Raw genomic sequence first — 18,759 nt, 5'->3', positions numbered from 1 at the left:
AAAGCAATCTCTTAGGTGTTAACTAAATATGAGAAAGAATATTGATGAATTAGTCTCATCTTAAAGTCATAAATCATGCCCCTGACAAATATCAAAGGAGTCACGTAATAACTTTCTTGTTGTGCTCATAATGGTTTTTGAAGCAAATCATTTGACTTCGCTTTGAATCACTTCACATGTACCCACAAAAAGTCAAAATATAAATAACCTTTACCTTTTTTTGTAAACCACCTAATATCTGAAACATTCTAAGTGGTTTACAATAAACACACGAAAAGATGCAATTTGAAAAATTGAGTGTTTGCAGTTTACATGGATTCAGAAATCTTGTAAATGGTTCAACGTATTTCCCAGCAAAACTATCTGAGTTAACAATTTTTCACATACGAAAGCATGAACCTATCCTAAAGTCATTTGGCTAGAGCTTTACTAAATCAATCATGTTAGCATTATTTCCTAACATGTTTCCCTCTAATTATACCAAAGGCCATAGCAATTCTGGGAATCACTATCTCAACATACTTCTGGAGGAAGCCATTTAGAAAGCGGCTGAATGTTAAATTGGGACAGATTGTAAATTGAAATTAAAACATACTGTATATCCTACTCTTGTGTCCAAGCTATGTTTCAAGATTCTCTAGTACCCCTCATTCTGAAGTTCTGGACTAGCTATTTTGCTTCACTGGAAGTATAAGCATTTTTATTTCCCATTCCACCTTGTAGCAGGCAAAATGGCCTGATCATGTACTTTCTACCAGCAGCAACTAAAAGCAAAAATGGCAGCAGAAACTTCCAGCATCCAGAAATGGAGTTAGAAAATGGAAGAATTGGGCATTTAGCCAATGCAACACAAGCTACAAATAATAGAATTATGATCTTATGCCAGTTGAAACAAAAACAAGGCCTCGGCCTGAAAGATCTTTTTATTAATAGGAGTTGGAGTGCTTGTTTCCTGTTAATAGGAAAACCGAAATCAGCTGAAGCTCATATCACAAACACATTGTTTCTGTTGTTCTTCTCCCTATATCCATACTGATCGTTTGAATCTGTGCTTCCTGGCCATCTGGATAAAACCTCCATGTCCGCACTGCATGGAGGAATACAATTTTGCATCCATAAGAGAAAATAAGTGTCAATTTGTATTAGAGTACACAGGATACTGGACAATAGTTTATAAAGCTGGGCAGAAGTCCCTAAGGATAGCCCTGTTCAATAACAATAAATCAGAAGACAAGGGATTAGGCAGGACTACCGCATGCAAATGCATGGCATTGTAAAAGACCCTCAATTGACCCAGGATACAGGATACTGCTTGTATGCACAGGAAAGAACCAGGATGCTGCTTGTATGCAGCAATATCTGACTATCTTGGTGCAGTAATTCTTCCTGCAATGGCTGGCTTAGGTCAGCTGTATTTCAAATAGGCTGTGGTACCACATTAAGCCTCAATTAAGATGATAGAATGGAAACAGGTCAGCCTCTTCCATAAGATTAAGGGAACTATTAGCAATAAATTGCTATTGGAAACTTGTGTGTAAGCAAATCCCAATTATTCTGTCACGTTAATCAAGATCTAGTGATTGTTCTGGAGGTAATTTGTAGCAGATCAAAAAGGATTTCTGACACTCATTTAACACTAGAAACAATAAAATGAGTTCTTTTTCTAACATATTTTCCTGAACTTTAAAAAAAAACTGTATACACGAATGGGCTTTTTCTTTCTTTCTTTCCTTCCTTCTTTCCTTCTTTCTTTTTTTTTTTGCATGAAAAGACTTTCTTTCAGCTCTGTTATTGATTCAATCTATCCATCTTTTGCTCCATGTTCAGGTTGGCAGTTTATAGAGACTCATCAACAGTAGATCAAGCAAGTCAAAAGTTAAACAACCTCTGTTCCAATCTGATATTATTTTCTAGGTTGGTAAGACCTAATATATCGTGTTGAATGAGGTGGCAGAACTGAAGAATGCAGCATTTGTGAGAATGGAAATATAGTGTTTAATGTACTGCTATTTGAAAACATAATTAAAAACAAAATAAAAGGAATGTTCAGAAATTCACTTCTTCAGAGTAGTGCTTGGAAGTTAAGAATTTACATTTGTAGTCAAGCAGTTTGTTCTGGAGACAATGCCATAAAATATTTCCTAGGACTGTGCAAAAGAGCATCTCTTAATGAACTGTGCACTTAATCAACTTTGGGTTAAAAGAAACAATATGTAAAATTGGATCTGTTTTTAAACAATGGCCACATGATGTCATATTGATCAGTCTCTCTATTACTTCAGTTGAAAACCAATTCAAGGGTAAGACTGAATACATTTTTTTCCAATTCAGGACATTTAGTCCTATGTGAATTTTTTTCCAACCATGCAAAATGAATCTTGTTAACTATTCTCCAAGTTCAATAATTTAAAAATGCATCATAAATCAAATACATTCCAGATTTTGGCATAGAATTCAACATGGCATTAACTTTATTAAACTTGAGTTCTCTTCCCAAATTCATGTTAACAATAATGTGAATTTTTCTTCCAATTTTATTACATCTCCAGCATGAAAAGTTGACACCCTGCCATTTTAAAGCAATCTCTTAGGTGTTAACTAAATATGAGAAAGAATATTGATGAATTAGTCTCATCTTAAAGTCATAAATCATGCCCCTGACAAATATCAAAGGAGTCACGTAATAACTTTCTTGTTGTGCTCATAGTGGTTTTTGAAGCAAATCATTTGACTTCGCTTTGAATCACTTCACATGTACCCACAAAAAGTCAAAATATAAATAACCTTTACCTTTTTTTGTAAACCACCTAATATCTGAAACATTCTAAGTGGTTTACAATAAACACACGAAAAGATGCAATTTGAAAAATTGAGTGTTTGCAGTTTACATGCATTCAGAAATCTTGTAAATGGTTCAACGTATTTCCCAGCAAAACTATCTGAGTTAACAATTTTTCACATACGAAAGCATGAACCTATCCTAAAGTCATTTGGCTAGAGCTTTACTAAATCAATCATGTTAGCATTATTTCCTAACATGTTTCCCTCTAATTATACCAAAGGCCATAGCAATTCTGGGAATCACTATCTCAACATACTTCTGGAGGAAGCCATTTAGAAAGCGGCTGAATGTTAAATTGGGACTGATTGTAAATTGAAATTAAAACATACTGTATATCCTACTCTTGTGTCCAAGCTATGTTTCAAGATTCTCTAGTACCCCTCATTCTGAAGTTCTGGACTAGCTATTTTGCTTCACTGGGGGGGGGGGGAAGTATAAGCATTTTTTATTTCCCCATTCCACCTTGTAGCAGGCAAAATGGCCTGATCATGTACTTTCTACCAGCAGCAACTAAAAGCAAAAAATGGCAGCAGAAACTTCCAGCATCCAGAAATGGAGTTAGAAAAATGGAAGAATTGGGCATTTAGCCAATGCAACACAAGCTACAAATAATAGAATTAAGGGATCTTATGCCAGTTGAAACAAGACATTCACCCAACAAGAAGCCTTGTTCCAACAGCCAATCTTACCTTCTCTAGTCACAAATTCCAGTTCAGTTCAGCAGGTTGCTTAACAAAAGAGAAAGATTATATTTCATAAGAAATATGTCCAAGATCTTGGCATCTGGGCATTTTTTTGTTCTGCCAAGCTGTTTCTTCCCTCCAGAATAGGGAGGTGAACAGGAGTCGGTCCCATATGCATTCCAATAAACTCCTCCAAGAAGGAAGCAAACTAGCTGCTAATGTGAAAAACAGTCAAATAATGCTATGCCAATTGGATCATCCACATTAAAATTCTGTCTTTTAATAGCTGGATGCATAAACATGACTCACAATGCACAGCAGTTGCATCTTCACTTTTGTGCTTGAACTAGCATATCCAAGATAAAATGAAAATACTGAAGTTTCACAATTTGCAATTTGCAGGTGCAATGCCAGTTACAGACTTGCTGAATGTCAGTGTTCAGATCTTGATCTTTTTTTTTACACTTTGTTTGCATGTCAGATGTAAAATAGTAAAAAAAAACAAAACTATTTTATGTTAGTTGTCATATTTTGTGAGCGATGGCATATCAACTGTCAATTAATGTTAATTTTTAACAGAAAACCTGTGCCAACTCAAGAAGGCAAATCCAAAACAAAACAGAAATCCTGCTTACAAGTTAAGACTTAGCCATAAATCCTTTTGAGGTTCACTCTGCCTTCAAACATTTCACTCAGCCTGAGAAATCAAAACATTTGCCATTTCCCAACATTTACTGTTTTGCAGTAAATCATAAAGCATTTCTTTTTTATTTTATCAAGTTTTTACAGTTAAACAATTCTTATTCACCACTTACACATGACTGTGACCTTTTATATCAGAGGTCTCCAACCTTGGTCCCTTTAAGACTTGTGGACTTCAACTCCCAGAGTCCCTCAGCCAGCAAAGTTGGCTGAGGAATTCTGGGAGTTGAAGTCCACAAGTCTTAAAGGGACCAAGGTTGGAAACCCCTGTTTTATATCATCCTATTAGTAGTCTATATCTAGTTCTAGTATTCTATCTATGTTCTATACATTTATACTAATTTTACATTCTATTTAGAGTTCTATCCTCTTTTATTTTCTTCTATTTTCGATCCAATTGTACCATTTCTCCCATATTATGTAAAAATCTGAATCCATCAATCCTTTCAATTCAAGAGTCATTTTGTCCATTTTGGCGCAGTCCAATACTTTTTAATTATTAAATCTTCAGAGGGTATGTTTTGACTTCTCCAACATTGTGTGAAAGCCAATCTGGCTGCTGTTATCATGTGCAGAATAATATATGGGTTTTTTTTTCATATTTCCTTTTCATTATACCTAGAAGAAAGAATTCTGGTGCATATTCTATCTTGAAGCCTGTTACTTCCTGTATCCAACTATGTACCTTCAGCCAATATTTTTTAGTTTTGGAGCATAACCACCATATATGAAAGAAGGTACCTATCTTTTGTCCACATTTCCAACATTTGAGATTTTTATTTATTTATTTATCAAACTTATATACCGCACCATCTCCCGTAGGACTCAGGGCGGTTCACAGGCATATTAAAAACAATATAAAAACAATATAATAAATAAACATTAAAACCCAGTTAAAACTAAATATTATCATAGCCTGATCACTAAAAAAATAAAAAACCAGTAAAACCCCCATTAAAATTTAAAATTTAAAACATTAAAATTTAAACTAAAACATTTTGTTCTTAGGCTAGATTAAAATTTGGATATATTTTTGCCAATCTAGAGAGTGCCAAATAAAGCATTTCTTGTCCTCTCCTTTTGACCAGATTGTATTGTTGCTCTTATAATAGACTGTGGGTTTTTTTTTTCCTTCCCTTGATTCTGTCTCTGTAGGTGATAAACAGGTAAGAAACTTTGCAGAGTTCTTGTAAAATTTTAATCATCAAGATTTGTTCCTTTAGACAAATTAAACATATTTATTCCATTACTATGACATGAGTTATATTTCACACATAATGTCTGGCTTCAACAATCTGGTCTCAACAGATGTATTGGGACTATAACTCCCAAAATACTCAGTCTAAAGGACACAAGCTTGTAAAAATACAGCACATAGGATTTATCCCAAGCAGTCATCCAGTGCTGCACTTCTTTCTACCATATGAATATTGGAATCTTATGAATGTTAACTTTACGTGATAGCTAAAGTTTCAAATTGCTGGAGGTTGAACCATTCTGGGCGTGAGTTTCTGTGTGTGAAAGAGGTTTCTGAGACTGATAATTTAACCTGATCAAAATGGTGACCAGAAAGGCTGTTTAATGATGGGGACTTGATTGGTCTGTGAGTTCTTTGCATGTTTTTGTATGTTTTTGTTATTTTGTGTTTTGCTGAGTGAGGGGTCTAGATTGGTTAATTACCCATAAGATATTGAGGGTGAGCCAGGAGGTTAGTAGTGACTTTAATAACCCCTTGCACAGTGGTGGGATTCAGCCAGTTCGCACCACTTCAACGGTTGTTAACTTTCTGAGCAGTTTGGTAAACTGGTTGTTGGAAGAAATCATTAGGGCAGAGAACCGGTTGTTAAATTACTTGAATCCCACCACTGCCGGGTGGGAAGGACGTGAAGAAGGACGGCATGGAGACTGCAGAGTCATGGAGATCATAATGGAAATACAGGCCATAAAGTTTTTTGCGAGAGGGGGGGGAGCTTGGCAACCATGGAAGCTGTAAAAATCCTTGTGGCAGTTTTAGGGCTTGGGGCCCATACACATTGTATAGAGATTTAAGGCTATAGATCAATGATGGCAAATCTTTTAGGCACCGAATGCTCAAACTGCACATGCACATGCCCAAACTTAAATGTGTGCATGCAGACATGTACAGATATGCATGGACATGCATGGACATGGATGGACATGTGCACTTGCATGTGCGGGCATGCGTGCATGCGCAGCAGAGACCCGAAGACAAGTTGGCTGGCGGGAGGAGGGGCATCCCAACACCGGCAGTGCAGCAAAAGGTAAGATCTTTTTCTTTCATGAGCTTCTGTTTCATTGTTTGCAGGGAAACAGAAGCTCAGGAAAGAAACGCCATGGAGAGCTGACCTGGGGCAACGGTGCATGTGCCAGCAGAAAGGGCTCTATGTGCCACCTCTGGCACATGTGCCATAGATTCGCCATCACGGCTATAGACAGTACAGAGACAATGGGATTGCCACAGAGGGCAGAAGACACATAGTAACACAGAAACCTGAGGTTGTGGAGGCTGCGGCCCCCATGAAGACTTGGCTGGGCTGTGAGTTCTTTGCATTTGTGAAAGCTGCAAGAGTCATTATAGAGCACTGGTTCTCAACCTTTATAGTGCTGCGACCCCTTTAATACAATTCCCCATGATGTGGCGACCCCAACTGTAAAATTATTTTCGTTTTGAATTTATCGCACCTGAAGCCGTATTGGCTAGCGATCTGAACTGCTTGCGATTGCCTTGAGGACGGAGGCACTAAAGCGGAGACTCCTCCCCTATTAAGTTTATCGCGCCTGAAGCCAGATTAGGCTAGCGATTGGGAGTGATTGCAGCTGGCTTGAGAGGGAGACATCAGAGCAAAGATTTCTCTCTTTTTTAATTCATCGCGCCTGAAGCCGAATTCGCGATTCTTCGACTCACAAGTATACTTCCCATATTTCCGATGGTCTTAGGCGACCCCTGGCAAATCGTCATTCGACCCCCAACGGGGTCGCGACCCACAGGTTGAGAATCGCTGCATTAGTGGAAGACTCAAAATCGTCAAAAATAGACCAGACAAAAAAACACAACCAGATCAGCTAATTCTTCTTTATTATAAGGCTATTATGAGAATCTTTAACTTTATTATAAGGCAACAGAATCTTTCAAGTTTGAAAGTATGATTCTCCTGCTGTCTTTTTACCACCTGATTAGTTGGGGCAGATTCTTCCCAAGTTGCTTTCTCTGCCCATTAGTTCCTCCCCTTTTATCTGATTGTTCTCTTTCCCTTGCCATTCTCCCATTTCATTAAACAAAGTGTGTCTGACCAGGCATGGGTATTTCGCTTAATTCTAGTTGCTTGCCTAAATGGGTTCATTAACATTCTCAACTAGATCTTATTCTTCTCTAATTAGGCAACATTGGGATTATTTGTTTTGAGCTTGCTGCAGAATGATTCAGAAGTTGTGCTCCAGACCTCAGGTAAGCATAATATCTCTCTTTTATCAATTAAAGAAGCCTGACCTCTTTCAGACTGAATCTGAAAAAAGTGCTACTATTTCAAGAATCCATGCATTAAAGTTAATGCATCTCCTAAAAAAGCAGCACTTTTTTTCAGGCTGAAAAAAAAACTTGGATTTGCAGTTCAAAGCACTTCTGAATCATTTTCAAAGTACACACAGTCCATCTTTGTAACCATATTGTTTGCATTTCTTTGGAAACTCCCTTCAGGCATTTGTATTAGTTATTTGTCTTAATAGGATCCAAATTGCCAGTGATGGATTAAGAAAGAGATCTTAGAGCCACAATGGACAGCTGAATGAAAATATTAATGCGCTGTGTGGGGCTGTGCAAAGGGCAAACTCAATGGCTATTGTAGGCCCAAAAGTGCTGAATTTTGGGCCAGTTCCAACTTAGTGGGTGCTTTACTGGGGAATGGAGATGGAGGTAAGACCTGGGTGCTATTTTCCACATAAGGAGTTTGGCTCTTTCCACACCTTCAAGGCTGCCAAGTGCTTGGACTGGTCCCGTTCCCTTTGGAATAAGCTGAGCTGCTGGAGTAGGCTGCTGGGGCTCTAGGTGGGGGTGGACCAGGAGACCTGAAGGAACAGGGAGGACCATTTTACCAATGATAGCAGTGGTAGGTTTCAAAATTTTTTACTACTGGTTCTGTGGGTGTGGCTTGGTGGGTGTGGCTTGGTGGGTGTGGCAGGGGAAGGTTCCTGTAAAATCTCCATTCCCTCCCCATTCCAGGGGAAGGATACTGTAAAATCCTCATTTCCTCCCAATCAGCTGGGTTTCGGGAGGCAGAGAATAGGTGCGGGCGGGGCCAGTCAGAATTTTTACTACTGGTTCTCCAAACTATTCAAAATTTCCACTACCGGTTCTCCAGAACTGGTCAGAACCTGCTGAAATCCACCTCTGAATGATAGGCAGAGGGGTGGTGGTAGTATAGCAGGAGGCCAGAGGCAGGCCACATTCAGGGTCACCAGATCTGCAGTCTGAAAACAATTTGGGTATCAGGCCTCAGTTTCTGCTCCTGAATCAAAGTATTTATAATGAATGCCAGGTCAGTGTGTACCAAACCTGACCATACTCATAATCTTATCCTGGAGGCATGTGCCAACCTAGCATGCTTACCAAGAACTAATCGGACTAATCTCAGAAATGTGCTCACCTGAGTTTCAAGTTCTGTACCATCTGAGAGCCCAGGGGAAGTGAAGGGGCAGTTGTCACCCATGAGCCATTGCAAGCTTTCAAGGCTTTACTATACAGATAACAAGATATGAGGCCCTCTATTTGAATAGGATCTTAATGGAACAGTTAGGATTGCTGTTGGTATACTCCCTTCCTGCTGTCTATTGTCATCCTTGCCAGCACTGCTGAATTCCTCTGCTGGCCTGCTAATAGTATCTGAAAGGACTCCGGTACTTGGGGATTTTAATTTGTCATTCAATTGAGTCTGGGACAATTCAGGAGTTTACGGCCTCCATAACAACCATAGACCTGTCCCAAGTCACTTGTAATATAGCACATTCCAGAGACAGTATATTAGATCTACTTTTTTTGTCCCATTGTACTTGAGATGTCCTCTGATAGCAAAGGACATTAACATCAGTCTGAGCCATGGACAGATCACTCTCTTGTTGCCTTTTAGCTCATTGTGTCAGTCCTCCTGGCAGATTCAATCAATCTGCCCTGAGGCCCATTCAATCAACCTGCCCTGAGTGATTGATGGACCTGGTGGGTGGGGGGGAAATGTTCCAGGAAAAGCTTGGAATTTCCCCTCATGATCTCATGAGATTCAAAAAGACCTTAATCACTGTCTAGAATGGGCAGGTGGCTTTGTACTTGGATCATGTAGTTCTTATGAGGCGTTTCTCTCTGCACTGATCCTAGGGTGGTAAACCTTGGTTTACTGAGATGCTCTGGGAGATTCAGCACTAGAAGAGATACCTAGCACGCCATTAGGGCAGTGGTTCTCAACCTTTATAGTGCTGCGACCCCTTTAATACAATTCCCCACGATGTGGCGACCCCAACCGCAGAAGGGGAAAAAAAGCGGCAAACTGTTTTTTTGAATTTATCGCGCCTGAAGCCGTATTGGCTAGCGATCTGAACTGCTTGCGATTGCCTTGAGGACGGAGGCATTAAAGCGGAGACTCCTCCCCTATTAAGTTTATCGTGCCTGAAGCCAGATTAGGCTAGCGATTGGGAATGATTGCAGCTGGCTTGAGAGGGAGACATCAGAGCAAAGATTTCTCTCTTTTTTAATTCATCGCGCCTGAAGCCGAATTCGCGATTCTTCGACTCGCAAGTATACTTCCCATATTTCCGATGGTCTTAGGCGACCCCTGGCAAATCGTCATTCGACCCCCAACGGGGTCGCGACCCACAGGTTGAGAATCGCTGCATTAGAGGAAGACTCAAAATCGTCAAAAATAGACCAGACAAAAAAACACAACCAGATCAGCTAATTCTTTTTTATTATAAGGCTATTATGAGAATCTTTAACTTTATTATAAGGCTACAGAATCTTTCAAGTTTGAAAGTATGATTCTCCTGCTGTCTTTTTACCACCTGATTAGTTGGGGCAGATTCTTCCCAAGTTTCTTTCTCTGCCCATTAGTTCCTCCCCTTTTATCTGATTGTTCTCTTTCCCTTGCCATTCTCCCATTTCATTAAACAAAGTGTGTCTGACCAGGCATGGGTATTTCGCTTAATTCTAGTTGCTTGCCTAAATGGGTTCATTAACATTCTCAACTAGATCTTATTCTTCTCTAATTAGGCAACATTGGGATTATTTGTTTTGAGCTTGCTGCAGAATGATTCAGAAGTTGTGCTCCAGACCTCAGGTAAGCATAATATCTCTCTTTTATCAATTAAAGAAGCCTGACCTCTTTCAGACTGAATCTGAAAAAAGTGCTACTATTTCAAGAATCCATGCATTAAAGTTAATGCATCTCCTAAAAAAGCAGCACTTTTTTTCAGGCTGAAAAAAAAACTTGGATTTGCAGTTCAAAGCACTTCTGAATCATTTTCAAAGTACACACAGTCCATCTTTGTAACCATATTGTTTGCATTTCTTTGGAAACTCCCTTCAGGCATTTGTATTAGTTATTTGTCTTAATAGGATCCAAATTGCCAGTGATGGATTAAGAAAGAGATCTTAGAGCCACAATGGACAGCTGAATGAAAATATTAATGCGCTGTGTGGGGCTGTGCAAAGGGCAAACTCAATGTCTGGGATCATTAGAAAAGGAAGTGACAGCAGAACTGCTGTGGAGTTGGCCTTTTTGTAGCAGCTGGACCCTGGGTTGAAATCTTTATTAAGCTGTCCATTGATGTAGAAATTTGGGTACTTTTTTGGTACCATCTGAAAGAGAATTGAAAGTAGAACTACCTAGATAATAATTGCCTTATACCCAATTGGTGAAATGTTCCCAATTCGGACCGGATGTTCCCAATTCGGACCAGATCGGCTGATCCGGTAGTGATGGTGGCGGGTGGTTTGGAGAACTGGTAGCAAAAATCCCTGGCCCCTCCACCCATGCCCACCTAATCGCCCGGTCGCCCACTTGCCCGCTTGCCGCTTCTTTCTGGCTCGCTCGCTTTTCCCACCCGAATGGTAGGAATAGGTTGTAAAAAATGCTTTTAAAAGGTAAAAAAGGGTTCTGACGATCACAGCTGAGCTGTGCGATCATCAGAGCGGGGTTTTTTTTACTTTTAAAAGCATTTTTTTACAACTTATTTGGCTGAATAGGTTGTAAAAAAATGCTTTTAAAAGTTAAAAAAAAGATCGTGCGCCACAGCTGATCAACCCCTCCCCCGCACGCTGTTCTGCTTACCCCATCCTCCTTTTGGCATGCACTGTGCGCATGCATGCACACCTCGCATTTGGCACGCAGCGCACATGCGCAGCCAACAAACCGGTAGTAAATGGGTTCAGATTTCGCCACTACCTTATACAAAACTGTGATGAGGCCACACTTGAAGTATTATATAGAGGTTTGGTCATCACACCTTATGAAGAATATTGTAGAATCAGAAAAGATGGAGGAAGAGGAGGAAGCAAGTGAGTAGCAGTTGGGACTCCTTAAGGTTAGGACAAATGAGGATAAGAGAAGTCATGATTATGTTATATAAAATCTTACATAGTATAGCTATTATAATCACGGGATGATCCCCTCCCCCGCCTTTACACTGTGTTAGAACTAGAGATTTTAACTAACTGCAAGGAAATCGAGGCTCAGCAGAAGGAAAAACCTTTTCACACAGTGGAATTGATTATCAGAAATTGTAAAAAATAGCAGCAACTCTAGATTTTTTTCAAAGGGAGACCGGAGAAATTGATGGTAAACCAATTGCTGTTAAGATTGACAGCTGTTTACCATCCCTTGAATCATGAGCAATATCTCTTAAATGGTGATTGCTGAGAAATGATTGCTGAGCTAATACTCTCCAAAACAAGTTTGTGAGCATCCCAAATATACCCAATTAGCTGCTGTGAGAGATACAGAATACTGGCTTTCTAATGTTGCATTATTCAACCCCATAAATGTGTAACGTGTTGCTCAATTTTGTCCTTGTGGTCTGTAGGAAATTAGCACCCACCCCACTCCTAGAAGAATGAAATATTTTAGAAAATATTTAAAAAGACAGAATATATTTCCCTGAATGAGAAATGGAGAAATATGTTTTAAAGACAAAGCAGCTTCCTGACTCCCCCCACCTTTGTCAATGGGTCAGAGGTAGAAACTCATTCTCCCCACCTTTGTCAATGGGCCATCATCTGCAACATAATAGGACCCATCTAGCAACTGAAACTCAGCACATGACACCTGGGAAGATTACATCAGCCAGCAAGGCTAGCTAAGACCCCCACCCCCTGGGAGCCTGACAACCAATCAGGATACTCTTCCTGTGCCCCAGAAAGTTCAAAGCTCAGAAAAAGCATAAAGCAAGGGAGCGCACAGGATCTCATCCTTTTTCTGTTCAGGATCTCAACCCTATGTGATCCTGACAACCATTAAACCATCTTTCCAAGCAGCCTCCATGTTTCCAGTGTCTTTGTCCCCACTTGGAACTGAACCCAGATGAATATTTCTTCCAACAGGTCAATTCCAGTTATTAGCCCACCTGTTCAAATTTTCTCAACATACCCTTTCTTCATCAACAGTTCCTTTACATTAAAATGTTTCTGCACATGCTGGACTTCAGCAAGAATTCTTAGCCCGTGAGCTGTTCGGATTGTGCAATTAAAGGTGTGAAAGGTTGCTCCCATATAACACCCATTCTGCGCGGCCTGCACTGGCTGCCAGTAGCCTTCCGGGTGCAATTCAAGGTGCTGGTTACCACCTTTAAAGCACTCCATGGCTTAGGACCGGGGTATTTGCGAGACCGCCTTCTACCACCGATTGCCTCCCAACGACCTGTGCACTCCCACAGAGCGGGCCTCCTCAGGGTGCCGTTGACGAAACAATGTAGGTTGGCGGCCCCCAGGGGGAGGGCATTCTCTGTGGCGGCACCAGCCCTATGGAACGAGCTACCTCCGGGGTTACGCCAACTCCCCGACCTCCGGGCCTTCAAATGTGAACTGAAGACTTTATTATTTCACCAAGCGGGACTAGCCTAAGAAATATTTTAGCAAAATCGGTCTTCGACCGTTTTAGCGATTCGGCCATTAAATATTTGTTTTTAATTGTTTTTAAATATTGTTATTTATTATATTTATATTTGTATTGGTGTGTGTATTTTAATATGGCTGTAAACCGCCCTGAGTCCTTCGGGAGATGGTGCGGTATAGAAATGTAATTATAAATAAATAAATAAATAAAAACCTCTTTTGATCTAATTTTTTAAAATGTTGAAAGAAAAACTAAACTAATTCTTTTGACTGCTGTGTTCTGGTACAGTGACTTTGTTAAGTGTTTACATAACAAATGCAATAGCACCTTCACAGTAAGCAAGGGCTCCCTGGTAGTGTGAAGATCCAACAGCAAGAAATAACTTGTTTGGGCCAGTTGCATTTCAAGTCCCAAACAAGTCCATGTCATCTTTCCTGGGAAAAACTTAATACAACTCCAGCTAGTCTCTATGATTGTTGACTATCATTCATAAAAATCATCTGAATCCATTGGACTTGGAAACATTTGGTGTGATCATCTTCTTCTCTGCACAAATATAAGCTCTAGGATGAGTTGCATTAAAAAAAAGGAACATAAGAAATGTAGTAGCAAAGCCTTTAGTCACTTTTCTGAGCAAAAAAAAAAGTAGCTTAGAGGATGCAGAGGCCAACTGAGTGTTTATTTTTAATCACACTGCATAATTTGGCTATGCCCTTACTCCAGATCATTTACTTCTGTCTGGGGATGTTTTCTTTCAAAATGATTACAACAGGAGTAAACCAACACCCAAGCCTGCAGGTGAACTTGCTTTAGCTGAATCAACCAGCTGGCAGGCTCAGTTTGCTCCTTACTTATCCAGCCCCAAGAATTGTGCAGGCTTGCATTTATGTTTCCACACACAGATCAGAAGGAAGCAGCTTTAATTATGCTACCTGATTCTCAGACAGATTGGGGTTAATTGGGGTCAAATTTGAAGAGGTGGGGGAGTACCAAAGAAAGGAAGATGGAAGGAAATTAGTGTGCATCTTACCAGAGATGTAAATAAAATGATCAAAAATAATCCATTCACATCCTCTGCCATTAAATGAAAGAGAAGTAGAAAAGGACCAACAGCAAAGTGGATGGACTCAGTGACAATGGTAACAATGCTGGAAACCCTAAAATAACAGGTTAAAATGTGGAGACTAGGAGTCAAAAACAACTTGATTACACATAATCATTTAATGTAAAAATTAAAATACTGGATTGGCTTTGGAAAGTCCACCTTCCAGCCCATCCTCAGCAAAGATCTCTAACTCACAGGATGGTTGTGCAAGGAAAATGGAGGGAAGGAGCACTGTGTATACTACCTTAAGCTTCCGAATGGAAGGCAAGATATAAATCTAACAACCAAACACACACGTAATTAGTACCATTCCTAATCTACTAAGATGTGAAAGCTATGAAAAGGAGCTTTTGGAACAAATAGGTCTTGTTAGTCTCCAGTATAATGATCAGCATTCACTTTGGATGCATGTGACATCAAGGAGATATTCTTTTTAATCCAAGCCCAGCAGGGTTTAGGCAGCTCACAGCCGGCGGGGAACTGCATTAAGTAGCTGGACCAAGATAGTTTTAATATGGAAAGTGCTTTATAATTGTTATCTAGCTTATCCTCATAACCAGTGTGCTAAGTAGGTCATTCTCATTCCCACCTTACTGATCGCTTGCTGCAGCTGAAAACTAAAATCAAGCCCAAGGCCAGGAATATTAGCCTTGTTTTATAAAATGACACCTACCAATGCAATGCTGATTCAGTTCAGGAGATGTCCCGAACTGGGTGCACCCAACCGGGTGCAATTCAAGGTATTGGTTATCACCTTTAAAGCGCTCCATGGCATAGGACCGGGTTATCTACGAGACCGCCTGCTGCTACCAATAGCCTCCCATCAACCCGTGCGCTCCCATAGAGGGGGTCTCCTCAGGGTGCCGTCGGTCAAACAATGTAGACTGGCGACCCCCAGGGGGAGGGCCTTCTCTGTGGGGGCTCCTGCCCTCTGGAATGAACTGCCTCCAAGGATACATCAACTTCCTGATCTCCGGACCTTTAGCCGCGAGCTAAAGACCTTTTTGTTCCATCATGCAGAGCTGGCTTAATGAAGTTTTTTATTGGGGTTTTAATATAGTTTTATTATAATTCTTTCAGCCTTTAATTTAATTAGTTTTTAAATGCTTTTTTAACTTTTTGATTTGTACTTTTTACCATGGCTGTAAACCGCCCTGAGTCCTTCGGGAGAAGGGCGGTATATAAATTAAATAAATAAATAAATAAAAAATGTCCAGGGAAAGATAATTTACAAGAGAGTTCAACGTAGTAACTGATAACAAGTCCATAGGTGAGGACTGCACTGTCACATTTTGTACCAATTGAACCTTCTGGATACTTTAAAAGGGCAGCTTCATGTAAACTGTGTTACAGTAGTCCATTCAGCTGGTGATTAGGGCATGAATACCTGAGAACATAGCCTCTCAATTCGGGAAAGGATGCAATGTAACATTATGCAAAGGCCCTCCTAGTTACAGCCACCTGTTTTTCAACCAGGAGTCTTACAGAAGGTCCTACAGATTCAGCACCAGGTCTATTTGTGGCAGTGTCAACCCATCCATTACTAGAGATGTTAAAGTCACAGATTTGGAAGGCCCTACAACTTAAACCCACTCAGTCTTGTCAGGGGTCATTTGAAATCTGTTGTTCCCCATGAAGATGCCTATAATCTCCAGGTCCCGAGATAGAATATCAACAGTATTTTTTTTTTTGTTTACATTTATACCCCGCCCTTCTCCGAAGACTCAGGGCGGCTTACAATGTATATCTTAAGTATCACTTAAGTCATCAAACATAGAGTGAAAATTTGTCTCACCCTGCAGCTTCATATAGATGTTTAAAACAGGGGTCTCCAACCTTGGTCCCTTTAAGACTTGTGGACTTCAACTCCCAGAGTTCCTCAGTCAGCAAAGACTCTGAGAGTTGAAGTCACAAGTCTTAAAGGGACCAAGTTTGGAGACCCCTGGTTTAAAAGAGCAGAAAGGGTACTAAGGCAGGAGCTAAGGTGGTGGTGGCCTTTTGCTCCGGATCAACACTAACTAGAATTGACCCCAGAAGAAGGAGAACAATCAGCATAAAACAGTACCTACCCTCATGTCTCTGAGTCTGTCCAGAAGAATATTATAATCAATGGTACTGAAGGCCACCAAGAGACAAAGAAGTGGAAAGAAGAGCAAGGATGGATGCATTATCCCCATCCCACTGATGATGGGATCATCCAAAAGTGCTGTCCCAGTCCCATAGCCTGAAATCTGACTGAAAGAAATCTGACTTTAGAGATCCAGGGTTCTCTAAAGCTGTTGCACAACCACCTTCTCAACAATCCTCCCTAAAAAGGGAAGATTGGAAATTGGACAAAAGTATGGTTTCTTGAGAAGAGGGCGAACAAATGACCCCTTAAGAGATGAAGGCACAACCCACTATCTCAAGAGAAAATTGCTAGAACTCAGCCACATGTCACCTCTTGGGAGGCTTTCAAACTCATCTCATAACATATTGCAAGCTGGGTATCTCTAAAGGTTCTGTACTAAAGTTATTTGAGGCTTAGGGTCCAAATCCCTCCAACATACATGAATTCAATTTAATGAATTCTTGATACATCCAGTGTGGCATTTGCTCTGAGTAACTAGTTTATTTTTTATTTATTCCATTTTTTAAACCCCTCCTGTATAACTCAGGGCAGAGCGTATTCATAATACTGCTTCCTCTTCCTCTTTTTCCCCACAACAACAGTCCTGTGAGGTAGGTTGGGCTAAGAGACAATAACTGCCCCAAAGTCATCCAATCACCTTTCATGCTTAAGGAGGGATTAGAACTCTCAGTTTTCTGGGTTTTAGGCCAACATTACACTAAACTGGCCACTACTGTATTATTGAGTTTTCTGCTTCTGGGCACTGAAGGTTTGCCTCCTTAGTTCAGATGACATCTATGATCATGGCTAAATATATCCTGTTACTATAAGGATTGTTACTCACATTTTCTAACCATAGTATGAACATAAGCCAGTAATAGGTTTTAGAGGGCCCCCACCTCCCATATGCTCATCATGTTGCCTTCATCTCATCTCCCACAACTATGACAGCTTAATTATCTTTACCTATTCCAGTGTCTATGATGTGATTGGTGGATGATGCAGATGATTTGGTGAGAGGCTAAGATCTGTCCAGTTCCTCCTGGCCACCTACTCCCTTATGTCATTCTTTACATTTACTTACCTAAACGCCTGACCAACAGTTTCTGAACCTAGGGGAATACACCAATTATTGTTATTTTTTAACTTGACCCCTGTTAAAGAATAGAATAGAATTTTTTTTTAATTGGCCAAGTGTGGCCAAGGGCACACAAGGAATTTGTCTTATAATAATAATAATAATAACAACAGAGTTGGAAAGGACCTTGGAGGCCTTCTAGTCCAACCCCCTGCCCAGGCAGGAAACCCTATACCATCTCAAACAGATGGTTATCCAACATTTTCTTAAAAATTTCCAGTGTTGGAGCATTTACAACTTCTGCAGGCAAGTCGTTCCACTTATTAATTGTTCTAACTGTCAGGAAATTTCTCCTTAGTTCTAAGTTGCTTCTTTCCTTGATCAGTTTCCACCCATTGCTTCTTGTTCTATGGTGCATATGCTCTCAGTGTACATAAAAGAAAAGATACGTTCATCAAGAATCATAAGATACAACACTTAATGATAGCCATAGGGTACAAATAAGCAATCAGGAAACAATCAATATCAATATAAATCGTAAGGATACAAGCAATAAAGTTACAGTCATACAGTCATAAGTGGAAGGAGATGGGTGATGGGAACGATGAGAAGATTAATAGTAGTGCAGATTTTTTAAATAGTTTGACAGTGTTGAAGGAATTATTTGTTTAGCAGAGTGATGGCATTCAGGAAAACAGTAGTCACAGCACCATCCTCCAGCCTTATTATTGAAATAGAGTAGGGATTAGCAGTAAGGAAAGAGCAATTATACCAGCCAGATTTTCTGCCAGTTTGTGACTGGAAACTTACACTAGCACTGGTTCTCTCCCCTCAGAGTTCACCAAGAGGAAAGCAAGAGGCTCAGGTAGGAGCTGAGATCCTCATGCAAGACTAGTTCTTCCCAGTAGACTAAGAGTAGCCAGAGCAAACTGGGGTATGAAGGCTGGGTGGAGATCAGAAAACAGTATAGGGAGTGGCTTTTCTATCTAGGCCATGAATAAACTGAGCTAATAGAAAAGGGTGGGGAGAACAGTTCTAAGTGAGCAGAACTGAGGGAGGGCCTTTAATGTTATTCACCCTCACTTTTTTAAAGACACATTCCTTTCTCCTTCATAATAGTCCTCTTCAT

The 18,759-nt window shown here is 40.2% G+C and overlaps 1 long non-coding RNA gene across 1 annotated transcript; it reads right to left on the bottom strand.

Annotated features, from left to right (window-relative positions):
* Positions 1 to 897: 897 nt before the first annotated feature.
* On the bottom strand, positions 898 to 18,546 carry LOC131204197 (uncharacterized). Its single transcript, XR_009156552.1, has 4 exons — positions 18,441 to 18,546; positions 17,637 to 17,664; positions 3,532 to 3,570; positions 898 to 2,006 (listed from the first exon to the last, which is right to left on the bottom strand). It is a non-coding gene; the product is annotated as an uncharacterized LOC131204197 (long non-coding RNA).
* Positions 18,547 to 18,759: the final 213 nt, after the last annotated feature.

The sequence above is a fragment of the Ahaetulla prasina genome, chromosome 1 (genome assembly GCF_028640845.1).
Source record: "Ahaetulla prasina isolate Xishuangbanna chromosome 1, ASM2864084v1, whole genome shotgun sequence".
In the NCBI taxonomy this organism is placed as follows: domain Eukaryota; kingdom Metazoa; phylum Chordata; class Lepidosauria; order Squamata; family Colubridae; genus Ahaetulla; species Ahaetulla prasina.
Note: the sequence above shows the minus strand (reverse complement) of the source record. Positions and strands in the feature narration are given on the sequence as shown.